Raw genomic sequence first — 27,933 nt, 5'->3', positions numbered from 1 at the left:
TAGGCAGGTGCTCTACACTTGAGTCACACACATACACCTTTCATGTGGGGGTCTTAAAATATTTGCCAAGGTGGCCTTGGATTGCAATCCTTTGCCTCCCAAGTAGCTGAGATTATAGGCACCCACTACAATTCACAGTTGAGATGTGGGCCTGAATCTCCTTATCTTTTTGTGACTCAAGATCCTCCCAACCTCCAAAGTAACTGGGAGTACAAGTGTAAATCACCACCCCAGACTTTCAGTTTAGTTTTATATGTGACCAAGGATTACTACAGAGTCACCACTACTCATTTTAAACAAGCAATCAAACATATTCTTCTGGGAAAAACAAGAAATGCAATCATGTTCAATGAGCATTGAAATGGCTATTATAAGGTGTTTTGAGAATCATTCATTCTAAAGCCACTGAGTGAAAAATGAAAACATTTTTAAAAGACATGAACTAATGGAGAAAAGAGCTAGCAAAAGTTTAAAGATTAGAAAAAATGTAATCACAAATACAGACAAAAGTTTAAACAAACCTAAGCATGTCTTTCAAATGTAAAGAACCAGGCAGATTCCATAAGGTTAACTGCCCCACTGGAGGCCCCAGCAATTCACAGTTCCCTTAGAATGGTGTCTAATGATGTTACAACAACACTGGCTTAAGTGGGGAGGGGGTGGGGGGGGAGACAATTTCCAAGTGGAAGAGCTGAAGTGTGACTGGGCTGCATAAATTAGTTTAAATAAATGCTTGCTGCTTAATTTGGGGGAAAAGTAAAGGGGATCCAGAAAAGGTATTCATACACAAAGAGAAACACATCAACTGAAGTGTAACCTAGGTGAAGACTAATTTTCAAAAATAACATCTGCTGCATTCTAATGCAGGCAGGATTGCTTCAAGAGCAAAGCCATCATAAAAAGTGAATGGTCCTTATAAAACTCACTCCAAAGTATCTCCAAGTGACTTATTCAGCACTAATTTTCATTCGTTCTGAAAATGATTTGCAATCGTTGCTTTTTTTTCTCTAAACTTCGGATTTGCACTGAAGGTACTTAGCTAACAGAAATGAGCATTCCTGCCTCAAAAATTTTAAGCTTAACATGAACTATTTTTTAAAGAAAACTCATCTAAAACCCTGAAAATGCTACTTCTACTTCAATTCACAAAATATTAATATTTTCTCTAGGAAGACTTTAATTTCAGCAACTTAATTCATCACCACATTTAGAGCTAAAGCTACTAAAATAATTAATTCTGGTCTACCTCTATTTGTTCTGTAACAAACTCATTCCGAAAACAAACTGGGGCAGCATTTATGGAGTATTAATGAGAAATCCTATTGTTAAATGTTAATTGCAACCCCTTCAGAGTAGCGGGTGTTAATGATATCAGAACTTTCCAATATAGAGAAGAAAAAGTTAACGCTTTAGAACTTATTATATTTCAGTAGAAATGCATTGGATCTTGCTACCAGACAGCAAATGCAATTTATGAAATTATAAAAAAAAATTATCAAACGCTGCGTTCTAATGATTACTGTGCGCAATTAGGTATTGCTGTGTTTCCTAATTAAGGATTCTACCTGGTTCCTGCCAGCAAAAAGAAAAAGTATCGGATCTACTTCTTAAAACACTGGAATAATCAAGCTGCCACTGAGACAAAAAAAAAAAAAAAAAGTATGCAAAACCTGGCAAAAGACTACAAAGCCTGCAAAAAAAAGTCAACTCAGGGTGCTTAAAATAACCCCCTCATGGTCTTCTATTATTCCTAAATAAGTAGCAATTCCACCTTCAACGATGGTCAGAAACTGATAGCACTTTTAAAACATAAAGGAATAAAAGTTTCAGAGTAAAAGTATCTGTTAAATATTCTTTAAAAAAAAAAAAAGTACGATGGTTTTGGAGAGCGAGAGAAAGACGTCACGGTCTTCCCCGCGTCTCTTCTCCCCCTCCTCCCCCTCCCCCCCTACCCCCAGACCCGCAAAGGGACCTTTCCAGTGAACTCCACACACCCAAGTCTTCGAAGAAGCTGGCTGGAGAAATCCGAGCAGCGGACGGTGGCATGTGGAGAAGCCAACGCCCTCCATCCTACACCAAATTCTACCCCAAATGTACAGCCCTAACATTAAGATAAACTACATCTTTTTTCTTTTGTTGTCTTTTTGTTGTTTTTTTTTTCCCGGAGACCTGTTTTATTGGGCGTGGAGGTTCCGTCGTGTGCAAAGAGTGTTTCCGCGCACGCCGCCATCACCCACAATACCCCCCAAAAAGTAAACAAATCAAAGCTAGAGACCTCAACGGGAAAGATCCAACCAGGAAGAGAAAGTAAAAGCACAATGAGAAGACAAGGATCTGCCGGGGATGGGGGTGGAGGGGGTGGGGGAAGATACGAAGAAATGAAATTATTTCTTCCGAGGAGATCGGAGGAGGCAACACCACACCGCGTCCACCCGGCCCCCGGGACCGCGCGCGGCCGGCCGGGCCCCCGCGCAACTCCGCAGGAACAACAAAGGGGAGGAGCGGCCGCCGCCGGAGTTCCACGGGATTGACCGGGAAACTGCGAGTGGAGTTGGGGGCCCGCAGGACCAAGTTCGGAGACCGAGGAGCTCCGGGACACCGCGGCCCGTCCGGGTCCTGCAAGGCCCGGCTCTGCCCGGCCCTGCCCTGCCCCGCCCGGCCCAGGTTCCCCCCGGCCCACCCCGGCCCCGCCAGCCGCGCTCGCAACCCCGACGCACCCGGACGCGCGCTCTCGTTCGCCTCAGCCGCCCGGGCTGGGGCCGGGGCCGGGACTGGGGCCGGGGCCGCCGCCGCTGCCGGGAGCCCCCGCCCCGGGGCGGGGCGCGCGGGCCCGGGGGAAGGGGAGGGGACATGGCGCGTTACCTGGGCACGGGCGCCGCTCTCCCGCCGCTGCTCGTCGCTCCCCGGGAACAGCCCCGGGCGCCCGCTCGTCCGCTCGCTCCTCGGCCCCCGCCCCGCCTCCCCGGCCGTCCGGGCCAGGCACGGCAGCCCCTCCTCGGCGCCGCGGCTCGCGCGGGCCGGGCCGCCACGAGCTCCCGGGCGGCCCCGCGGCGGGAGGGGGGGGGAGGGAGAGCTTCTCCCGCGGGGCGCCCGCTTCCCCTCACCCGCTCTCCCGCCCCCCGGACAGCCGCAGGGCCGAAACCGGAGCGGGAAGGGCCTCCCGAGCAGAGCCTGAGGCGGGGAACGCGGGCTCCGCCACCCGAGCCGCTCCGTTACCGCAGCGGCGACGACGATCAGGGCCGTGTTGTTGCTGCCAACTTGTCGGGAGGATACTGAGCATGCGCGCGCGGGGACCACATCCGGGTAATTTCAGGGTTTGGCTCCTCTCCCCAGCAGCTCTCCTTTCTCCCCGGCTGCTCCCGCCTCTCGCCCGGAGACGAGAGGGTCGCTCTGCGCAGGCGCCCGCAGGCAGTGGCCCGGCCCTGCCCTGCCCACGCGGAGCGCGCTGCGCCGTCTCCGCGGGGACTGGCTGCCCCTGGAGGGCGTCGTGGGAGAAAGTGGCACCCCTGTGCGAAGAAGAGTACGGCCGAGCATCGCGGGGGAGTCCTGCGAGCGGGAAGTGCTGGCGGAGAGCCCCCGGCCCGGTCTTCTGGGCTTTGGGCTCTGTTTTGTGTGGAGGACCTGAGCGGACGCCACAAGTCCGGACTTTGCAGCGCCCGGCGCTAACCCGGGTGGTGGTGTGGTCGGTCGGTCGGTCGTGGTTTTTATTGAGAAGACTTTGGCCGTGGCTGTGCCTCCCTTCCCTTCCCACCATCTGGGAATCACGGAGCGCAAAGCTGCTTGTACTCGAGAGATGCGGGGGAATCAACCTGCGGGAGCCTGGTCGGGATCCACCCGCAGCTGACACTTGTCTAGGGATCTCGGAGTTGGAGGCAGCCTTCCAAACCTATCACGGTCCCATCAACTGCTCTACCTGCACCGGGCGGGCACGTAAGCAGCCTCGAGTGTGCAAAAACAAGCAGTGGATTGGGTGGAGGAAAGGCACAACCTCTGCTTCACACCTTTTTTTTTTTTTAAGTTGATGGTTTTGCGTGCTTTTCTTGTATCGTGTACAAGTGTCAGCCGGGCGCGCTGGTGATTCTGGCTTGGAATCCTAAACTACTCAGGAGGCTGAAATCTTAAAGATCGGGTTTGAAACCATCTGGAGCCGGAAAAGTCCATGAGACCCTCATCTCCCAATTAACCACTAACATAAAACGCCTCGAGTAGGAAAAGCTAAGCAACCGTGCCCTGAGTTCAATCCTCAGTCCTCGCACACACAAAAATTAAATTTCATTTAAAAAGCCAGAGATGCTTGTGTGCCTCACAACGGTAAAACACACACTTGTGCAAGACCATAGGGTTGACCACCTTTAAAACATTTTAAAACTTTAACTCCCATTAAACACATACGGAGCACCCACCCTCCCAAGATGCAGTCAGCCAACAACTACTTCTGTCAGGACACACACACACACACACACACCCCAATTATTAGGCAGTTCTAAGTCATTTCTTAGGGAGGTGTTGACAAGAAGCTACATACCTCCTGCCGTTGATGCAATGTTCCATTCTGTCCTCCTAGACACCATAGCCTGGTCTCTTCCTTCTTCTACCGGGCCCCTGAAGCTGCCACCTTCAAATTAGTGCTTTCTGATGCCTGTGATTTATGAAGTCGCTTCAAAACTGGTTTTAAGGGAATCCGTTTCCAGATTTTCCACTGAATGTGAACTATTTCCTAATTCTCATGAGGTGACTCAAGACATAAAAAGGTCCAGGACAATCAATAGGGTGAGTTCAAAAGCATATCTGTGCCGAGAAAGGAAATGACTATAATGAATGTGTATTAAATTCTTTTGCAAGTCAGGTGGTTTGCAATTCTATGAGGTCAACGAAATTGAAGGAAAGATCTGTCATCTGAGAGGTCCTACAAAAATGATTTGGTACAAGATCAATATGTGATTCTTCAGTAATACACCTTAGGAGGTTTTTTAATTTTTTTTTTTTTTGGCTGGTCATGGGGCTTGAACTCAGGGCCTGGACACTGTCCCTGGGCTCATTTGCTCAAGGCTAGCAATCTACCATAGCACCACTTCCTCAGGAGTTTTTTTAAATTAGGGAACATCACTATTACTATAGATTTTCCATCCCATCTGTACTAATATTGCTGTGTGGCAGTATAACAAATTGAGAAGGTAAAACAGCATGCACTTGTTGTTTGTTTTTTTTAAACGGAGTTCATACGCTGCTGAGCAATGTCCTCTGCAAAGTGAGGCTCCACCAGGAAAAGAGCTCCTTCTAAGCTCCTGTGGCCATTGGTAGCCTTTAATACCTTGAGGACAACAGACTAGGGGCTGGCACTTGGAGTCCTCCCTCAGTTCTTTGACATGTGGTCCCCTCCATGGGTTCATTTCAGTGGCAGCTTTCTTGATCACAGCTAGCAAAGGGAAGAATCTCAAAAAGACATCAAGATGCGGGTTACACTGTGTGTGTGTGTGTGTGTGTGTGTGTGTGTGTGTGTGTGTGTGTGTGTGTGTGCCTGGTGGTTTGGGGGTTTGATCTCAGGGCCTGGGCACTGGCCCCTGAGGTTTTGTTTTTTTTCTCAAGGCTAGCCCTCTACTACTTTGAAACCAGCTCCACTTCTAGTTTTGTGGTGGTTAGTTAGAGATAAAGTCTCACAGACTTTCTTACCTAGGCTAGCTTTGAACTGTGATCCTCAGAGCTCAGCCTCCTGAATAGCTAGGATTACAGGCATGAACCACCAGCACCCAGCTAAGGCCACTTTTTAAAGAAGCAGTATCTCACTCTTTTTCTCAAGCTGGCACTAAAGCCCTGAGCTCAAAGTGACCCTTCTGCTTCAGCTTCCCCAGTAGCTAGCACTACAGGCATGCACCACCGCTCCTAGCTTGGTTATCATATTGTGACCCATACTCACAAGCATAGTCTCACATGCATAGATTCATACAAGGTCTCAGGCAAACCACAGGTCCTATCTTTACTTCACTCAAAAGGACGGGATAAAAGAGAAAAGGGGAGTCCTGTGAGTCTAGATTATAGTCTTGTCTACCACACCATCTGCTTATACAAATGACATTCCCTACAGCCTCTTCTCCAAACTTCCCTTCAGCTTTTTCTTAAAGAAAATCTGACATTTCCTCCTTGGAAGCTGTTTTTCCTTCCACTTGTAAAGCAGGGGCAAGTGTGTTTTCAACCCTCAGCCTCCTAACCTGTGCCTGGCGGTGTGGTGTGGGGGGGGGTGGGGCTCCTTGCTCTGCAACAATGCTTGCAGACCAATGCCGGCTCAGAGCCAGCCGCTTCAAATCCTATTCCCCAGTATTCACATCCTCACCCTTTCCATCACAGAAGTGCCACTTGTCCTAGGATAGTCAGAATACACAATTAGATAGTCTGCCACATACCCTGCCTGGCCCTTGACTCCTCCCCCTCCAAAGATCTCCTCTCTCTGAGCTCAGCCACTGCCCCCTCCTGTTTCTAATCATTGTAAACTGCAGCTTCTTCATAACAAGCATTTCAAATATCACACATTCCCATCACCACCTCCTTGCAGTTCCTTGCAGACTGGGACTTGGCATATCAGCCTCTTTGCTTTTGCCTCAGTCCCTTGCCTCCTTAGATTAGCTCACAACAGTCATTCTGAATTAAACTTAAAGTTCAACCCTCACTTGGGTCCCCATCGAGCTTTACCTAGCTTAAACCCTGGCTAATCATAATCACTCCTGCACATAGCCCTCATATCCCTTGAGTGCCCCTCATCATTTTTTTTTTCTTGAAAACAGTCACACAGACTACTTTCCCTTTAATTCTATCACTGTGAATCTCAGAGTGACTCAGTGCTGCCCTCTATTCTCCTCTATTCTTTCTAGATTTGTTCACTTTTCTTTCCTGTAACTGTACCTGTTCCTCTCTAACCCCTTTCTCACTGAACAATCTTACTTCCTAGTTCATTGAGGAAACTTAAGCAATGAATGAAAAAACTTCCACAAAATCCCATGATCACATCTACCCCTACCCACACACCAGCCTTTTCTCTGCCTTGACTCCATCATGTGTCTGCGTTTCCATGCTCCCAGCTAAAGCTAGTCCCTACACTAAGGCAATGCATCCAGTCCTAGTCAACATCATCACTTTTACTCCAGCAATTGTCCACTCACACTTTCCCACTTCTATATACATAGACATGTGTGGGTGTACATTTGTGCTGGTACTAGGGCTTGAATTCGGGCCCTCACTCTTTTGCTTGGCCTTTTCAGTCAAGACTGGCATTCTGCCACTTTAGCCACATATCCACTTTCAGCTATATGGTGGCTAAGCCGAGCACGCTGGTGGCTCACACCTGTAATCCTAGCTACTCATCAGGCTGAGAGCTGAGGATCATGGTTTCAAGCCAGCCTGGGTAAGAAAGTCCATGAGACTCTTATCTCCAATAAACTGCTCAGAAAATGGCCACAAGTTCAGCTGTGGCTCAAGTGGTAGAATGCTAGCCTTGAGCACAAAGAAACTCAGAAACAGCCCTGAGTTCAAGCCTTAGGATTGGCCAAAAAAATAATAATAAATCACAACGACTTTTATGCTTGGGGTGTGTTCAAACTGTGATTCTCAGGTCTTGCCCTTCTGAGCAGCTAGGATTGCAGGCATAAGCCACCAGTGTCTGGCTCTCTTTGCTTCTATATTATCACCATTTCCCTCTCTGCTGATTTATTCCTACATACAACCTTGCAAACAGCTGTTATTTCCTCAACCCTACAAGGTCTTCTCTGATCCACTGTCATCTGTCACCCATTGTTCTTCTTCCTTTGCAACAAAACTAAGAATTTTCTTTTTTCTCTTTCTTTCTTTTTTTTTTTTTTTTGCCAGTCCTGGAGCTTGGACTTTGTGCCCGAGCACTGTCCCTGGCTTCTTTTTGCTCAAGGCTAGCACTCTACCTCATGAGTCACAGCACTACTTCTGGCTTTTTTCTGTTTATGTAGTGCTGAGGAATCCAACCCAGGGCTTCATGCATGCTAGGCAAGCACTCTACCACTAAGCCACATTCCCAGCCCCGAACTGTAACACTTTGTCCTTAGCTCTCTCCAACTTGGCAGTAGCATATGTATAATGTATACCTTTATGTAAACGTATCAAACATTTTGTATGTTAACACTGTACACACACACACACACACACACACACACACACCCCTAGGCCTCATGGCCCATGACTGTAATCCTAATACTTAGGAGGCAGAGGCAGGAAGATGGAAAATTTAATGCTAGCTTGGAGTACATAGTGAGTTTTAGATTAGCCTGATTACACAATGACCCTCTGTCTCATTTTAAAAAACTGACACGCACACATATATATAATATAATTACAAGGACACACACAGGTTATAGATATAGTTGGCATTGATAATCTCCCCTTCTCTTCAGTCCACTCCATCATGCTTTACATCTTACTATTCTATCCAAACTACTCTTGGCAAAGTTGACAGTGACTTCACTTTGGCTAAGTGCAATGAGCAACTGGACTGTCATCTTGATTGACTTGATATGACATCTGACTCAGTTGTTCTTCTTTGCTCACTCCATCTCTTCTCTCAAAACACTTTAACCTTGCAGTGAGTGACCTGGGGCTCTTCCTCTGACTTTATTTTAAATTTATACTTATATTTTTAGTGATCTCATCCAGTCTCTTGACTTTCAATATCAACTAAGATATATGAAATCATCACATATGATGACAACTCCCAAATTTATATCTCCAGCTCAGATCACTCACCTGAATACAGCAGTGTATTGCATAACTCAAAATTAACATGTCAAAAACTAAACAATATTCTTCCTCAAAATCTATTCAACCCACTCACTTTACTGTCTCAATTGGGGACAACTCCACCCTTCAAATTGCTCAGATCAAAAACCCTAGAATCACACTGGGCTTCCTTCTTTGTCTTACACTCTGTCTTCTCCTGAGATAGAATGTCCCTCACTGCCTCCTGCTGTCCTCTGGTCTGAGCAACCATCAGATGTTCCTTGAATTCAGACTTCTAAAAGCCTCCATGTCCTCGTATTTGGCCCTTCTCAATGAAATAATAGACTAATCCTCTTGAAATATGTCATCCCTTTTATTCAAGTCCCAATTGTGTGTGTGTGTGTGTGTGTGTGTGTGTGTGTGTATCTGTGTGTTTGCTGGCTTGAACTCAAGGCCTCTGGCTTAGCTTTGTCACTCATGGTGCATTACTTGAGCAACACCTCCAGTTCTGGATTAATCGGAGATAGCAATCTCTTAGATCTGTCTACCTAAGCAGGCTTCAAACCACAATCCTCAGACACCTTATTGAGTAACTAGGATTACAGATGTGAGCCACCAGTGCCCAGAAAATGCTCCTGATTTTACTCAGAGTAAAAGTCTACATCCTTACAATAGGTTTCCATAACACCAGTCTTGCCACCCTCCCCCCACATCATCTTCACTTTACTCTTGACTCCTCTCATTCCCCTCATCACTGCTCCCACCTTCCCAGCGTCCTTTCTTTTTCCAACTTCATTTCTTGACCTTCGAAGACTCCAGGTGTGTTCCCACACACTGTGGGGGTTGTGCACGGGTTGTATCATCTGCCTGGTACATACTTCCTCCAGCCACCTATACTGCTAATGTCTTCTTGGTTCCAAAGCCATCTTCCAAATGAGTCGCATCATGACTGATTTAGAATCACTGCACATTCTTTTTGTTTATTGACTTGCTTCTGAATGAAGCTCCCGCATACTAGGCTAAGTGCTTTATCATTGAATGAACTACACCCCCAGCAACAACTCATTCTTAACTCAGGCTATATTGTAAATCCCCTTACCCTGTTTTCCCTTTCCTCCTAGCATTTATCATCTTCTACACTAGAATGTAGTATAAATCCCCATTGATGTGTTCCAAGAGCCTAGAGTAGCCATTGCTACACAAAAGGTACTCAATTTTTTATTTATTTTATTTACTTGTTTGGTTTGTTTGTTTGTTTCTTTGTTTTACCACCACTAGGGCTTGAAGTCAAGGCCAAGCCCACACACAAAGCTTTTACAATAAAGGCTGGCACTTTACCAATTGAGCCATACCTCTAGTTCTCATGTTTTGTTGATTAGGTGGAGATAAGAGTCTTACAAATCTGTTTGCCCAGGCTGGCTTCCAACCATGATTCTCACATTTTATCCCCCTGAATATCTAGGATTATAGGTAAGAGCCACCTATGCCCGGCTGAATATTTGTGGAATTAAAAGAAAAAGTGTTTCATGCTCCTATCTATAACAATGAAAACTAGGACTAGAATGATTGTTATTTCACTCCAGGAAAAATATTCTCTCTCTCTGTGTGTGTGTGTGTGTGTGTGTGTGTGTGTGTGTGTGTGTGTGTATACGCATGCATGTACACAAGCATTATGCACACCAGTCACGGGCCTAAAGGTCACTGTCCTTGATTTTTGGCTTAAGGCTAGCACTCTTCCATTTGAGCCACAAACACCACTTCCAGCTTTTTGGTAGTTTATTGGAGATAAGAGTCTCATAGCGGGGCTGGGGATATGGCCTAGTGGAAAGAGTGCTTGCCTCGTATACATGAAGCCCTGGGTTCGATTCCCCAGCACCACATATATAGAAAACAGCCAGAAGTGGCGCTGTGGCTCAAGTGGCAGAGTGCTAGCCTTGAGCAAAAGGAAGCCAGGGACAGTGCTCAGGCCCTGAGTCCAAGGCCCAGGACTGGCAAAAAAAAAAAAAAAAAAAGAGTCTCATAGGCTTTCCTGCTGGGCTGGCTTCAAACTACAATCCTCAGATCTCAGCCTCCTGAGTAACTAAAATTACAGATATAAAATGTAGCCATCAGTAATCAGCTACACTTTAATTTTAATAATATTTCAAAATTGCTAGACACATGCCTTTAGTTTCAGTTCTTGGGTATTTAAGGTAGGAAAATTGTGAGTTTAAAGCCAGCCTAGGATACATAATGAGACCCTTCCTTAAAAATGTTTTTTTGGGGGGCTGGGGATATAGCCTAGTGGCAAGAGTGCCTGCCTCGGATACACGAGGCCCCAGGTTCGATTCCCCAGCACCACATATACAGAAAACGGCCAGAAGCGGCGCTGTGGCTCAAGTGGCAGAGTGCTAGCCTTGAGCGGGAAGAAGCCAGGGACGGTGCTCGGGCCCTGATTCCAAGGCCCAGGACTGGCAAAAAAAAAAAAAAAAGTTTTTTTGGTAATATGTTATTTCTTAACTCAATTTGGTATTAACATTGTATTAATTATACAATCAAAATGAGTTTTTAAGCCTACGAGATTTAGTTTTTTTAAAGAACTTTTAGGGCTGGAAGCATGACTCAAGTGGTAAAACACTTGCCTGCAAAGCACAAGGCCCTGAGTTCAAACCCTAGTACTGCAAAACAAAGAAAAAAATTAAATTTTAGTGGAATATAGGCTGATCAATAAAAGACTTTCCACCCTAAAATACACTAAAACACTCAAGGAGAAGTGTAATAGAAATACAAGTAAGAAATAAATGAGTGATATAAAATTTCTTTTAAAGAAAAGCTTGTTCATGTGTTTTTTTTAAGTGAATGATAGATGCACTTTGATATTTAGATTCTCTTGGATACACTTAAAGAATGATGTAGCACTTGCTTTAAAATGCCAATATTTATGATAGGACAGAAATAACTAAGTTTGCAATTATATAAAGTTATGGCAAAACAGATATGACCTTTAAAAGTACAAGAAACACAATTTCTCACATTTCTTTTAGGGGGTAAGCAAGCAAAAAAAAAAAAAAAATATATATATATATATATATATATATATATATATATATATATATATATATATATATAGAAGACCACAGTCCAAAAGCATCCCTAGGAGTAAAGGCTCCTACTTTGCCTTGACCTCTCTAGGTGAAAGGTCTCCACTCCTACCTGCATCTGACCCAGGATGACAGAAGCTATATGTATGTTTTCTTTCCTCTAGTTTTCTTAGTGGATGGCACCTCTTGGAAATCTCCACCTCCAGCATGTGGAAACGGCCCAATTCACAGCTGCAGATAAATGTTTGTGTCATGACATTTTAGTGTTAACCAAATTGGGGGTTTCGTTCATGGTTGTTGTTTTTTCCATCCTGGGAATTGAACCCAGGGCCTTTTAGTAAACTAGACAAATGCTCTACCACTAAGCTAATTCCCAGCTTTGGTTTATTTTGGGATTTTTTTTGGTTTTGGTGCTACTGCATGTTGGACCCAGGGCCTCTCACTTTCTAGGCAGGCACTCTACTTGGCATCTGTGGCATTGGTTATTGTTTTGGGTGTGTGTCAGTACTGGGGCTTGAACTCTGGTCCTGTGTAGCTTTTAAGGCTGGCACTCTACCATTTGAGCCACAGCTCCACTTCCAGCTTGTTGATTAAGTGGAGGTAAGAGTCTCACAAACTTTCCTACCAAGCTGGCTTCACACTGTGATCCTTAGATCTCAGCTTCCTGAGCAGCTCGGATTGCAGGCATGAGCCATTAGTACCCAACAGCGTCGGTTATTTTCAAGGTGGGTCTTGCTTTAGGCCTGGGCTGGCCTGGGCTATGATCCTTCTATTTATATTTCCCCATGGTCCTGGGAATGACAGGCACTCACCACTTAGCCTAGTTATTAGTTGAGAGGTCTGTCTTCAAGTGTCTAGGATTACAGGCTTGAGCTACCAAGCCCTGCCTCTTTGTTGTTATTGTTTCTCTTTTGACACAGGGTCTTACTATGTAGCTCAGGCTGGCCTTTGGATTCAGGTCCTTCCTGCCTTGTCCTCCCAAGTGCACCACCAGGCCTTGCTCTTCACCTATTTTTTTTTTTTAATAAGTTGCCCCTGGAAGAAACCACTCAACACTGCAAGTGTTTCTCATATTCCTAAATGCAGTGTAGTAAATGCTCATCTTGGCTTAACATCTAGGAAGTTTGAGGGTAACTTTCATGTACATGTGACTATGAAGCCATGTGTCCGTTTAGCTTGAGAAGAGGCCAGAGACTTAGTAAGGCAGAGAACATGGGTGGGGCCAAAGCTCCATTTTTATTTTTACTTCTCTCCAAAATAAATAAATAAATAACAAGTGCTGTCCATGCCAGTCCAGCAAGAACCTCGTGGACAGCTGTGCTCATAGTCCCAAGGGGGTGAAGGGGCAGGTCAGGAAGGAAGGAATAGGTGGAGGGGAGGGAAAATCACAACCCACCTTTGTCTAGCAGCAGTCCCCAGTATTTACAGCGGCTGGGAGGCTGCTGACAGCAAGGGACAAGGGAGGACACAGCTCCTCCAGGCCCCTGTGCCCTCGTGTGGCCTCGCCTCTCCATGGGAGCAGTGCCTGCCAAATAGCAAAGACAGGGACTCAGAGAGAAATCCAGCACAGCGAAGGCCTTCCCGTAGCTGTGAGGCTAGTGGGGGAAGAAGGAGCTTCTGAAACTGCCCGGGCAGCGCTGTGAGGAAAAGGAAGGAGAGGCTTGGGGAAGGGGGAGCTTCCCGCTGTTCTCCAGGTGAAGTGGGACTGGGCCAGCAGAAAAGGACGGGGGAGGGATTTTCAAGGCAAGGGAAATTAAATACCAACCAAGCACTAGTGGCTCACATCTATAAGCCTAGATACTCAAGAGGCTGAGGTCAAAGGACGACAGTTCAAAGCTAGCCTGGCAGACAAATCTGAAACACTTTTTTTTTTTTTTTTTTTGCCAGTTCTGGGGCTTGAACTTGGGGCCTGAGCACTGTCCCTGGCTTCTTTTTTGCTCAAGGCTAGCACTCTACCTCTTGAGCCACAGCGCCACTCCCAGCTTTTTCTGTTTACGTGGTGCTGAGGAATCAAACCCAGGACTTCATGCACACTAGGCAAGCACTCTACTGCTAAGCCACATTCCCAGCCCCCTGAGACACTCTTATCATCCGTTAATCAGCAAGAAATGGAGGCATGGTTCAAGCAGTACAGCTTTCATATATATGAAAAGATCTTAAAGGATTCCTTCCCACTTGAAGAGCAAAGTCAAGGACTATATGATTATGCTATCTTTTGTGTTTAAAAGGAGGAAAATTAATGTGGGTTTATAATAGTTGTACAGATGGACTAGGAACTGGGCGGATGGGAGGTAGAGTGGGAGGAAAATTTTCACTTTTAATTTCTTCTTAAATCATGTAAATGCATTATCTATACATTTACATATACAGATAATATGCATATACATATACATGTAGAAACAATAGAACATGGGCTATCTGGAACACATATTCCTATCCTCTATGACTGGTAGCTCACACCTGTAATCCTAGCTCAAGAAGATCTGAGAATGGAGGTTCAAAGACAACCATGGAAGGAAAGCCCATGAGACGTGTGTGTGTGTGTGTGTGTGTGTGTGTGTGTGTGTGCGCGCTGGTCCTGGGGCTTGGACATGGTCCTTGAGCTTCTTTTGCTTAAGGATAGCTCTATATCACTTAAGCCACAGCTCCACTTCTGGCTTTTTCTGTGATTAATTGGGGATAAGAGTCTCACAGACTTTTCTACCTGGGCTGGATTCAAACTGAGATCCTCAGATCTCAGCCTCCTGAGTAGCTAGGGTTACAGGTGTTAACCACTGGCAACCAGCTCCATGAGACTCTTTCTCCAGTTAACTGTCAAAAGGCTGGAATTAGAGCTGTGGCTCAAGTGGTAGTGTGCCCAAGCCCAGAGTTCAAGCCCATGACCAGCACAAAAAAAAAAAAATCCCCAAAAGGCAGGGTGCTAGGATGTTATGGCTATGACTCAAGTGGTAGAGCATTTGCCTTATATACAAGGGGGTTTGTGTTCAATCTCCAGTACTGCCCAAAACAAAACAACCACCAAAAAATGGTAAAAGGCATACTAGGATAGGAGAGAGAGGGAAAAACATTAACAGTTGGTGAATCTGGGTGACACATATGCAGAAGTTCTTTGTACTACTCTTGCAAATTTTCCTAAAATTTTAAGTCACTTGTTTATGTGTTGAAGTTCCTAAAGGAACTGCTAAAGCAACAGAGCTTGATTTTTCTTCTTAGGTAGTAGAGCTTGACCCCGGGGTGTCACACATACACTAATCACATGGCTACACTCCCAGCCCCACAGCTGGAAATAGAACCCTCTGGCTTTCCAACCTTCTACACAGTATGTGGTGTGGTGCTACCCTGCACTCCCAAATAGCTGTACCCCAAAGCCAGGCCTCAGAAGGCCTCCCGACATGACCCCAAGCAATGTGTGTCCAACTTTCACATGCACATACATCAGTCTTGATTAAAGGGGGATTCTGATTCAGTGGGTATGAATTAGGCTGAAATTACCTTCCAAACAAGTTTGGAGGCCAGGCTGTAGACTCATGGTCCAGACCTATAAGGTTTAAAATGCAAATTTCTTAGAGGCCCATAATGGACAACACTACTAAATGATTTAGAAGATAGTTTGTCACTTAAAATGCTTTCCAGTGATGGGCTTTCTTTTTTAACCACAGTAACCCTACTAGGTACCATTTTTTAAAATTCAGAACTAGATGGTGGTGGACATGAACTGAAATAGTTCTAATATACCCAGCCTTTCCCTTCTCCCAGGAAACTCCAAGTCAGCTTTAAATCCAGACACTTTTGAATCCAGTGAGTCAACTTGTCATCTGACAGTCTCATGTCACAAGTACAAGAGAGAACATGGCAGGTACAGAATGCTAGAAACGACAACTTCATCAAAAGGAGAAATAAATAAATAAATAAAACCTGGATTTTGTGCTATGATGTAATTGAGTGATAAAAAAGCCTCTTCTAGTGAATGTATTTCCTTTCTTGTTTGTTTGATTTTTTTTTTTAAGATTTCAACCTTGTTGGGAAACTATCCTATCTAGCCAATGCCAGAATAGAATCTTTTTGTATTTTTAAAAATGTTATTCTTGGGGCTGGGAATGTGGCTTAGTGGTAGAGTGCTTGCCTAGCATACATGAAGCCCTGGGTTTGATTCCTCAGTACCACATACACAGAAAAAAGCCAGAAGTGACATTGTGGCTCAAGTGGCAAGAGTGCTAGCCTTGAGCAAAAACGAAGCCAGGAACAGTGAGTGCTCAGGCCCTGAGTTCAAGCCCCAGGACTGACAAAAAAAATGTTATTCTTCAGAGATAATCTTGGGGAAAATAATTAACTTTACTTATGACCAAAATCAGTTTTTTTCAAAAGGTTCGTTATGTACACATATAAAGTGAGCATAAAATGGGGCCTGAACCAGGCAGGAGCTAGATGGCTCATCCCTATAACCCTAGATACTCAGGAGACTGAGGTATGAGAATCATGGGTTCAAAGCCAATGTGGGCAGACAACTCTCCAAGACTCTTATCTCCAATGAACCAATTAACCAGCCCTGAGTTCAAGACCAGATACTGATATGCAGACACTCAGATGTATACACACACACACACACACACACACACACACACACACACACACAGAGTATGAGCACAGAGCACAGTCAGAAAGATGTTCAGTAAGTTAAAAGCTCATGCATCCTCAAATGTCTCTCCAGTCCTTTTAGCTCCCATCCAGGAGGTACTAGAAACAATAATGGGGATCTTTCAGGCCTTCGAGTTCCTGCATGGAAATGAGCACAGGGTCTGTCCTCCCTCTGCTTCTACTCCAGCTCCACCACCGGGCTCAGCACATGAGCTAGTGCATACTTGGTCCAGAGAGGAGGATCTCCATGTTCTCCTTGGCATTCTGCAAGTCATCATCCAGCCCTTCATCCTCTTCGACATGATCAAAGTCATCACCATCAAAATCATCCTCATTATCTGACACAAGGTCGAGCACCAGACTCAGCTTCCCAGACCTGAGCAGAGTTAAAAACAGTCCTCTTTTTTTCAGATCTAAGGATAAATACATTGCCATCAGATGTGTACTGGAGAGAAGGATGCTGTAAAGCATTTGAATACCATGATGAGATGGTACCTTGCATCTCCTCAGCACGAGCTCCTCAGGAAGGATGATGGGCAGTTCTATCACCCCCCCCCCTCCCTAGGACAGGTGGCCTGCAGGGCCTCACCTCTCAGGCTTCCCAGGACATTGACACACATACACACACACACACACACACACACACACACACACACACACACTGAGACTTTTCTGTCTCTATCTCCTGCCAACAGCAACTGCTGCCTGTCTGCTTTTGCTTCTTCCCCTTTCCTTCCCATGGCTGACTTTCACTTCCTGGGCACTTCCTACCAGCTTTGCTCAGCTGCTGTCTTTGCCTTGGAGTTGGCCCATGCTTCCTGTCTTCTGTGCTGCCACCACCTACACCAAACAGGAAGTTAGCTCCTAACACGTCCAGACTCAAGACTGGAGGCCTAGTTCTCTATGTGTGCATCTTTCTTCTCCTTTTTCTTTTTCGTGCAGGTCTTGATGCTTGAACTCGGGGTTTTGTGCTCTCATTTCTTTTCCCATGCAAAGCTGGAACTCTTCCACTTGAACCATACTCCCAAGTTTGCTTTTGGGTTGTTGTTTTTTTCTTCCCCTTTTTTGGTCAATTGCAGATAAAGAACTTTGTGGACTTTCCTGCTTGGGTTCACATAGAATTGTGATCTTCACATCTCAGCCTTTGAGTAGCTAGGATTGGATTACAGGTGTAAACTGCCTGGTTTTTGTGATGTTTTATTGGCCCGTTTAGCACAAAGAAAAGAGAGAAAAGAGAGTGTTAACTGGAAAGTTCCCTACCATTATTCTAGTTATGTCATTAATGACTCTTCTCTATCTTTCAATCCCAAAGTTTCTCAGCTCTAAGAAATACTGTTAAGTAACTACTGTCTAAACCATTTGCCTGATATAAATAAACGAATGATACCATTTCCAAGGTGGGATTGGGCATAGATTTTACTAAAAGCTCCTAAGAAACCAACATTGGCAAATACTGGTAAGCCTTTTCTGGAACTGGTCTGTAAAACTTGGTGCAAGAAGATGGGAATCCTTATCATTTCCCTCTATCAATAAAGTGGGAAAGCCTCTTGGATAGCAGTGAGGAAACCTGACTATGATCTTGGCTTTCTCATTTATTACTGTTTAGTAAGCTTAGGAAATCAGTTAATACCTCTTATTTCTAATTTCCTCATCTTTAAAATGGAATTTATGATACTCCCTTGCCCGTTTGACTGAATGGTCATAAGAGTTAGAGAAAATATACAAATATAAAGTATTATGTGCAATTCAAATGTACAGTTACAATATCCTACTCCTATCTAGCTAGGATTGTGAGCCTGTGCCTCTCCCACTCACCAGGATTGAAGAAGTGAATTGCTTCGCACAAGACAATTTCTTTAATATCCATTCATCGTGAGTTAGAAATTGTGCTAGTCCACGATTAGCGTAGTATCAAATGTGGAACATTAGTCAGAATACTACCATATGCAAATTGTTAGAGCATCAATACAGGCTGCACATGACAATTTAAAGATACTACAAATTTCTATAAAACATAAATAAAAATGGTCTTCAACAGATGCTTCCAAACAGCCTCTAAATTACAGCTTTTTTTTTTTTTTTTTTTTTTTGGCCAGTCCTGGGGCTTGGACTCAGGGCCTGAGCACTGTCCCTGGCTTCTTTTTGCTCAAGGCTAGCACTCTGCCACTTGAGCCACAGCGCCACTTCTGGCCATTTTCTGTATATGTGGTGCTGGGGAATTGAACCCAGGGCTTCATGTATACGAGGCAAGCACTCTTGCCACTAGGCCATGTCCCCAGCCCTAAACTACAGCTTTTGAACAAAACAATAAACCTGGTGGATTTGGATCAGAGATCTCGAAAACCTCCTTCACTCCCACATTTAGGACAAAATTTAGAGCAGATAAAGATACCAACAAGCAAGACAATTCCTACATCTGGTAATAAATTAATATTGCTGAGCTGAGCAAGGAGGAAAAGCTCAACTAGTTTGTACACATTAGCAGAGTTACAAATAATGCAAGCATTTCTACTTTTGAAGAATTTGTAATTTATTCAAATTAGACATATTTTTTGCTAATACCTATTGATATTCTACTGTGTGTTAGATACGATTCAAGGTATTTTGGTCATGTTAAACAATGCCTTTAATCTTTCTGAGACTCTTCAAAATATATAGTGATATATTATGCAGTTCTAAGGAAGAATATTAAACCTTATAGAGGTTCAGTGATTTTTACCCAGGATTCATGGTTGATAACAGACTTGGGATTTCAAAGGCTGATACTCCTAAATGTTTGTCTAGACAGACACAGGAAGGAATAGATGTCCTTCCTTTAATTCATAATTCCAATTTCTGGCATGTCTGTTATTAGAATATAGAAATACAATTTGTTTCTTTTGCTCTTCTTTTTTTCTTTTTGTCCAAGACCGGGACTCAGACTTGCTCTCTGATGGCTGCTTTCATTCATTGCTTGGTATTTTACCACCTGAGCCATATCTCCAACCTTTTCTTTTTTAGATATATTAACTAGACTTCACAACCTGCCTAAACTCATTTATTAATCCTAACAGAGTATCTACTTATTCTTTTGGATTTTTAACGTCCATATTCACATCACCTGTTGACTAATGATAGTTTGATTTTTTCCACCTCCACCTCCACATGTCATTCTTTTTTTTTTTTCTTTTTGGCCAGTCCTGGGCTTGGACTTGGGGCCTGAGCACTGTCTCTGGCTTCTTTTTGCTCAAGGCTAGCACTCTACAACTTGAGCCACAGCGCCACTTCTGGCCGTTTTCTATATATGTGGTGCTGGGGAATCGAACCCAGGGCTTCATGTATACGAGGCAAGCACTCTTGCCACTAGGCTATATTCCCAGCCCCCATATGTCATTCTTTATTTGTTGTTCATTTTAATTTTGCTTGATTGCACTGGGTTAAGCCTGTGAAGCACTATACTACTCTCTCATATGTAGAATCCAGACCAGAAAATTTTTGAAAAGAATGACAAGTATAAAATGGGGAACTATTTGGGGGGTAGAAACCAGTGAAGGGAGAGGGTAAAAGATGAGAGTGAGTATGAGCAAAGAAAATACAGTATGGAATAGTTCCATTGGTTTTCAAAAAGGAAGGATAAGAAAGCGATAGAAGGGGTGGATTTGATAGAAGTACGTGCATGGAAATACCCTCTGTACACTACATGCTATTTTTTAAGGAAAAGGAAAAATCACTACCCTGCCTACAAGCCAGAGACAGGTACAAACAAAGCTCAGGTGCAATCCTGTCTCTGAGCAAAGAATCCAGGGTGCAGTCCTCACCACCCCATCGCACCTAATTCTTCACATTTACCACTTGCCAGACTTCCACATGCTGTACTTTCATTATTTTATTGCCTTTCTGCAATGATTTTACAGAAGGGCTATATTCCATCATTTTCTAGAATCTGATGAGCAATGATTGTGAAATATGGCATTATTTTGTATCTTGCTAAGAGAGCAAAGGCATAAACTGTGATTTGCTCTATTATGATGCATGTTTAGATCTGAGTTAAGATGTGAAATAATGTATATTTAGGACCTAGTGAAATTTAGTGCAATTTCCTTCTTTTACAGAAGAGCAGATGATACTCAGAGAGGTTAGTTAAGGTATGTTTCCTAAGGTCACATTGGCCAGGGAATGAAAGCGGAGTATCAGGGTGTGAATCTAGTCCACTGACTACCTCAACGGGTATTCTAACTATGGCCTCTCTTTGCTTTGATCTAGAAGAGCCAATACTTCTCTCTGCCTAGGCCTCCTCATCTTCTAAAGTAGGAGTTTTAGCTCTGAACTAATTATTCCTAAAATCCCTTTCAGCTGCCTCCTATTCAGATGGTTTTGCTCTTGTTCATTAGCGTCAATTAGTTGTCCAAGAGAATTTCACTCTGACATGTCCATACATGCAGACAATGTACTTGGATCAGAATTGCCCCCCTCCCGTAACTCTCCTTTATCTCCCTCCTCCTTCCCAAACCAATTTCATCAAGCTTCATTGTCCCAATTGCACACACATATATAAAATATTTTAATCATATTCATCCTTCTTCACAAACAAGCAGTGGTTTGGAATTCAAGCAGAAAACAACATGGGAGGCACTGTATAATTTTCTGACTACAGAAATGTGAACAGTCTCTTGAGCTCTGAGAAAGAAATCAGCCTTGAAGGAATGGACGGTGGAAGCAGATTGTCTTTAAAGTCCAGACGACTCATTTCCTATACCACTGCCAAATCTCCTTCACTGTGTGACACTGGGTAAGATGCTTATGTTATTTGTACTAAAGATTCTTCATCTAAAATATAAGAATATTAGTAGTTTCACTACCCAGGAGGCTGAGTTTCAGAAGGTCACTTTGAGGCCATCCTGGGCAGAGAAATCCTTGAGCTTCCATTTCCAAAATATCTAGTCATAAAACTGTTGCTCAAGTGGTAGAGTGCCAATCAAGCAAAAATGCAAGGTCCTAAGGTCAAACTCCAGTCCCTTGCCAAAAACAAAACAGAAAAAAACAATAGTCCTGTTTTAGGGGCTGGGGATATGGCCTAGTGGCAAGAGTTCAATTCCCCAGCACCACATATACAGAAAACGGCCAGAAGTGGTGCTGTGGCTCAAGTGGCAGAGTGCTAGCCTTAAGCAAAAAGAAGCCAGGGACAGTGCTCAGGCCCTGAGTTCAAGCCCCAGGACTGGCCAAAAAAAAAAAAATAATAGTCCTGTTTTAAAGAGCTAAGAACGGGGCTGGGAATATGGCCTAGTGGCAAGAGCGCTTTCCCCTACACATGAAGCTCTTGGTTCGATTCCCCAGCACCACATATATGGAAAACGGCCAGAAGGGGCGCTGTGGCTCAGGTGGCAGAGTGCTAGCCTTGAGCGGGAAGAAGCCAAGGATGGTGCTCAGGCCCTGAGTCCAAGGCCCAGGACTGGCCAAAAAAAAAAAAAAAAAAAGAGCTAAGGATGAACTATTATAATGATAGTGCATCGCTTGGAGTGAAACAGTTCCTCTCTTCACTTCACATAATTAGTGCCAAAAAAGGTAATCCAAGTTATTGGATATTTGGGGCCATATGTATTCTCTTACAAAGAACATGTTAGTGGTGTCCGGATGCTGAAAAGAATGAAGGAGACTTGTTGTGTATTGCTAAGCATTTAGTGATAGCTATCACTGCTTGGGGATCCTCCCAGAATCCATTCACCCATTTGCCAGTGAAGTGCCCTGACTTGAGATGGAGTTGACTGATCACCTAACTCCACGAATGGACAAGCTCCTCAGACTTGGAGAAACCAAATTACCCAAAAGATCTGGTGAGCTTCAATTGGGAAGTTTGGTACTGACTGCCGAGAGGAGGCAGGAGCTCTTTCCCATTGAACTTGCACCTTGAAATTGGAAAGTGCCAATGGCTATCCCGACAGCCAGGAACTGAAAGAAATTGTGTAACATGGTTGGGAGCAGTGTGGAGAGACAGTGTCCTGATGATGCCCCTCCAGGCCTTATTGCTGAGACCACACCCGACTCCTGTGAGCTAGCTGTTTTGTGCACATTAATAAGTTCTGTTTTGTGCAAATTTCTGTCTTGTTAAAAAAAAAATAGGCACTATGCCATAGAAGTGGTGTTGAGTATGCATCTTTTTTTTTTTTTTTTTTTTTTTGCCAGTCCTGGGCCTTGGACTCAGGGCCTGAGCACCGTCCCTGGCTTCCTTTTGCTCAAGGCTAGCACTCTGTCACCTGAGCCATAGTGCCACTTCTGGCCATTTTCTGTATATGTGGTGCTGGGGAATCAAACCGAGGGCTTCATGTATACGAGGCAAGCGCTCTTGCCACTAGGCCATATCCCCAGCCCCGAGTATGCATCTTTATCTGTTAGCTCAGAGGGAAAACTATCAATACTAATATTACATTTACTTTTTTTTTTTCCTGGGCCTGGGGCTTGAACTCAGGGCCTGGGCTCTGTCCCTGAGCCTCTCTGTGCTCAAGGCTAGTTCTCTACCACTTGAACCACAGCACCACGTCTGGCTTTTTCTGATTAGTTTATTGGAGATAAGAGTTTCAAGGACTTTCCTGCTAGGGCTGGCTTTGAACCACAATCCATAGACCTCAGCCTCCTGAGAAGCTAGGATTGCAGGCAGGCATGAGCCATTGATGCCTGGCTTACACTTACTGTTTGCAGATATTATATATCAGAATAGGGTATTCTCTAGTATTCGTAATATGTGTTCTTACAGTAGGTGAATATTAAATTATTAGGAAACATTCTGTGCCTATGCAGATCATCTTACCAATTTTTCCCCAATTTTTGTTAATGTGAATAATGTTAAACAAACCTTGCGTTTCTGGAATGACCTCCCATTGTGATGATGTCTTATCCTTCTGTATATGTTACTGGATTCAATTCGCTATTTTCTCCGTGGTGTGACGCCAGATTGGCATGCCGTTTTCCTTTCTTTCAATGTCCCTGGGTTTTAGCATGAAGGTTATGCTGACCTCATAAAATGAGTGGAACACATTCCCTCTTGTTCCACGCTGGCAGGGCTCGTAGAGGAACCGTGTGTTTCTTCCTCAATTATTTACAATGATTCACTGATTGAAGCCTGGAAAAAAAAAGTGTTTTTATAAGATGTTAATCCCAAATTCCATTGGATGGGAAAATAAGGTACATTTGTGATAAAAGTTTCTTCTGTCAGGTATGACAGATCGTACTTTTGTTCCCAGTACTGGGGCTTGAATTCAGATCCTGGGTTCTGTTCTGGAGTCTCTTTGTGCTCAGAACTGATTACTCTCTACCATTTGAGCCACAGCACCCCTTCTGGCTTTTTCTGAGTAGTTTATTGGACATAAGAGTCTCCCAGACTTTCCTGCCCTGGCTGGATTCAAACCATGATCCTCAGACCTCAGCCTCCTAAGTAGCTAGGATGACAGGTGTGAGCCACTGACACTCAGCCACAAAATGTGTTTTTATATTGTTTTCTGTTTTTTTGCATTTTTTTTTCCAGTCCTGGGCCTTGGACTCAGGGTCTGAACACTGTCCCTGGCTTCTTTTTGCTCAAGGCTAGCACTCTGCCACTTGAGCCACAGCGCCACTTCTGACCATTTTCTATATATGTGGTGCTAGGGAATCGAACCCAGGGCTTCATGTATACGAGGCAAGCACTCTTGCCACTAGGCCATATTCCCAGCCCCTGTACTTTGTATTTTTGAGACAGGGTCTCATTGTTACCCATACTGTCCTCAGATTCTGGACATAGGATCCTCCTTTCTCAACCTTCTGAGTAGCTGGGACTACAGACTCTACCATACTTTCTCAAATGATGCGTGTGTGGACTGTGTGTGCACATGCATGCTGTGCTTTAGTTTGGGGGTGTTTTTTTTTTGCTTTTGTTTTGGCTTTGGCTTTTTGAGACAAGGTATTGCTATGTGACCCAGGCTAGTCTTGGACAAATGATCTCCCTACCACAGCTTCTGGAGTGTTGGTACAAGCATGAATCACCACATCTGGCTCCCAAATTGTATTTTTAAAGAAACTTTTAATACTTTCATCTAAAATAATAGTAATTTAGTGTTACTATATTAATATTTAATCTGTATCAATATCTCCTTCTACATCTTTTTTTTTTTTTTTTTTTTTTTTGGCCAGTCCTGGGCCTTGGACTCAGGGCCTGAGCACTGTCCCTGGCTTCTTCCCGCTCAAGGCTAGCACTCTGCCACTTGAGCCACAGCGCCGCTTCTGGCCGTTTTCTGTATATGTGGCGCTGGGGAATCGAACCTAGGGCCTCGTGTATCCGAGGCAGGCACTCTTGCCACTAGGCTATAACCCCAGCCCTCTCCTTCTACATCTTTGATACAGGTATTTTGTAGAGAATATTCTTTTAACAATCTATCATTGAATCAACAGAAGAATGCATTAATACAGTATAGCCATATAATGGGGGTATTATTTGCTATAAAAATACATGGAGTACTGATGTAACATGGGTATATGTTGCAAATTCTATGGTAATTGAAAGAAGCCAGCCACCTAGGAGCATGTGTGGTAGAACTCCATTAAAATATGAAATGTTTGGAATAGGGAAATCTGTAAGCAGAAGTCAGATTGTCTAGGAATACAGGGTTTGGAGGAGAAGGAGAAGGTGGAAGTGACTGACTGCCAAAGAATATGGGTTATACCTGGGGAATAACATATCCTAGAATTGAGAGCAGTGATGTTTTATAACACTATAAATGTATGGGGAAAAAAATCAATGAGTATGGGTGGTAGCTCACTCCTGTAATCCTAGCTATTCAAGAGGTTGAGATCTGAGGATCTTGCTTCCAAGTCAGCCCAGGCAGGAAACTCTGTGAGACCCTTATATCCAATTAACCACCAAAAAGCAGGAAGTGGATCTGTGGCTGAAGTGGTAGAGTCATAGCTGTGAACATAAAAAAGCTCAGAGACAATGCTCAGGCCCTGAGTTCAAGCTCTAGGAAAGGCAAACACACACACATACACACACATGTGTGCACAATGAGTTGTATACTATGTGAATTATAAAGGTGTGTGTATGTGTGTGCATGCTATTACTGGAGCGTGAACTGGAGGCTTCTTTGGTCTCCCCTTTGGCTTTTTTGCTTAAGCTGGAGCTCTACCACTTGGGCTTTCTTGGTGTTATTTGGATGTAAGAGTCTTACAGACTTTCTTGCCCTTGCTGGCTTTGAACCATGATTCTCATTTCTCAGATCTCAGCCTCCCAAATAGCTAGGATTACAGGTATAAGACACCAGTGCCTGAAATAAAGTTGCTTTTAAAACTCTGTCATGCTGTGGCCATCAGTGTAATCCTAGCTACTGGGAGACTAAGATCAGAGGATCACAGTTCAAAGCCAGGCCAGACAGGAAAGTCTCTGAGAGTCTTATCTTCAATTAATCATAGAAAAAGCCAGAAGTGGAGCTTTGGATCAAAGTGGTATAGCACTGGCCTTGAGCAAAAGGAGCTCAAGTCCAGAGTTGAAGCCCCCCCCCAAATAAACAATCATCACATGGATTATATCCTCTCTCAATTTTGTTCTAAACAACAACTTGCAAACTACCTAACTTGTAAAAGGATTTTCCTAACTCTTCCATCTTTTCAACTCATACCAGCATTTCGGTTATCTTTGTCTTTGGTATTCTGGAAAGTTTTCATCCCAGGCTCTGCTCCATATTACACAAGACAGCACTAGTTGTCAGGATTAGGAAACATGGGAAGGCTTGCCCGTGTACCATTGGGAAAGTCTTAAGATTTCCCAGGGGCACTGGCCAGCTGCACTGAGGACTACTGCCCTGGGCTATGCACTGCCTCTCGGGATAGATGGGGGAGGAAACTGATCATGCTTTAGTCTCTACTGGCTGTGAAAATGTGTCTCACAGCAAAGACCTGGGTAAGCAAATTAGGATAGACTCTTGGTGTGATGAGACCGGGCTATTTCTACAAGGCCAGCTCTTACCCAGAATGTGTGAGGGAGATGTGGTCCGACAAACCTATCATCACTGGAAGCCACAACAATTTAGAAAACAAGAACGACCTTGGTGTCATCTGGTGTCACTGAACTCAATGTTTTTTTTAGCTCTGTCAGAGGCTGCCTGAGCACTGAGAGGGGAATTTTTCTATCTGGATAACTTGATCTTCCCTCCACTTGCTTCTTTTATTCTTTCCTGGGTGAATTTAATCTTTGTACCTGCCATGTCTACTGAGTGTATAATTAGCCGGCTGACATCTGAGCAGCAGTGATTCTCAGCTAGCTTTATTTAGGGGTGGAAATATTTCTTCCTTTGGATAACTTAGCCTCTCCACAACTTCTTTATTATCCCGGATATGACAGCTTTTAACGCTTGGAATGCATCAAGGACACAAGTACCTGAGTCTAGGTGTGAATGGAGCGACCTTGGCCTATTACCATCTACCTGAATTGGTTCACCCCATCTCCTCACTCTGCAGGTTGCTGGAAGGTCAAGGCCCTGCTCCTAGCTTTCTGAACAATTCCTGGAGTCACGGGTTCTGTGGTCACCTCGGACTCCAGCTCCTGTCAACTGCATGCCTTTAGGCACTGTCACTCTCCCTTTCTCCTTCCTGCTGTCCCTTTCTTCCAGGTCAATCTACTCATGGAATTCAGAACTCAGTCTTGGTTCATGGTGTATAGGGTAGGGGAGAGGTCTCCAATCATGAGTCTAACAGACTTCAAAGGAAGTTTGAGGAAAGACAATGATCTACTTCCAAGAATCAGGGCTAGCACTGAACCACATTTGGGGAACCTGTTTGGGGCAAACTGAGAATCCCTGCTTCCATCCTTGACACTCATATTTGGCTCAGAGAATAAATGATCTGTTTTTTTAAAGTAAGTTTGAGTAAAAGTTCTATCACCATTCTACTCTCCTGGGGCACCACACTCCTGCCTGGGGTTCAACCCTCAGGATCCTTCTTCCCATTGCTCTTAACCTTACACAGAGAAAAAGCCAACATCAAGCTTAGGCAGAAAAAAAAATCTTTCTTCCAACGTTTTCCTTAGCTTATCGTTGGTTTGAACTCAGCCCCTTGCACTTGCTAGGCAAGCACTCTAACGAGTCGCTACTCCCTTAGCCCTTTTTGGTTTTTTTGGATAAGGCTTCACATTTTTTTTTTTTGCCTGGGTGAGTTTGAACTGCAATACTCCTTCTTCTGCCTCCCTTGCATCTATGATTACAGAGTAAAACTGCACCCCACTAGTTTGTTGAAATGGAGTCCATACTTTGTTTCCCAGCTGGCCTTGAACCACAACCCTCCGAGATATCCCACCCAAAGCAGCTGGTCTTACAGGCATGACTGTGCTCAGTCAAGCTAAAGTTTTAAGGCTAATACAACTATTTGCCTGTTAAAGTTCGGGCAACCATTCTCTTCCTCAATGTATGTTTAGAGATTAGGGGTGTGGATTTTGCTTTTAATATGGATTGTGAAAAATGCCCTAGGAGAACAAGGTGCTAGATATAAACAAAACAGA

At 44.2% G+C, this 27,933-nt stretch overlaps 1 protein-coding gene and 1 long non-coding RNA gene across 7 annotated transcripts in view; one reads left to right on the top strand and one right to left on the bottom strand.

Moving 5' to 3' along the window:
- The window catches only part of Smad4 (SMAD family member 4), a 61,483-nt gene extending 58,065 nt beyond the window's left edge, over positions 1-3,418 (bottom strand). For 2 of the 6 annotated variants that reach the window (XR_007213451.1, XM_048363737.1), the window contains exon 1: positions 2,863-3,417. The gene's annotated coding sequence lies outside the window, so the exon portion shown is untranslated. Of the gene's footprint in view, positions 1-2,275; positions 2,333-2,717; positions 2,742-2,862 lie in introns of those variants that run through there. The other 4 variants (XM_048363741.1, XM_048363738.1, XM_048363740.1 and 1 more) reach the window with 4 other exon arrangements.
- Positions 4-23,228, top strand: LOC125364254. The gene is made up of 3 exons (XR_007213452.1): positions 4-217; positions 16,276-16,290; positions 23,217-23,228. It is a non-coding gene; the product is annotated as an uncharacterized LOC125364254 (long non-coding RNA).
- The last annotated feature ends 4,705 nt before the right edge of the window (positions 23,229-27,933 follow it).

This window comes from Perognathus longimembris, chromosome 15 (genome assembly GCF_023159225.1).
Source record: "Perognathus longimembris pacificus isolate PPM17 chromosome 15, ASM2315922v1, whole genome shotgun sequence".
In the NCBI taxonomy this organism is placed as follows: Eukaryota; Metazoa; Chordata; class Mammalia; order Rodentia; family Heteromyidae; genus Perognathus; species Perognathus longimembris.
This window is presented reverse-complemented; position numbering and strand designations above follow the sequence as displayed.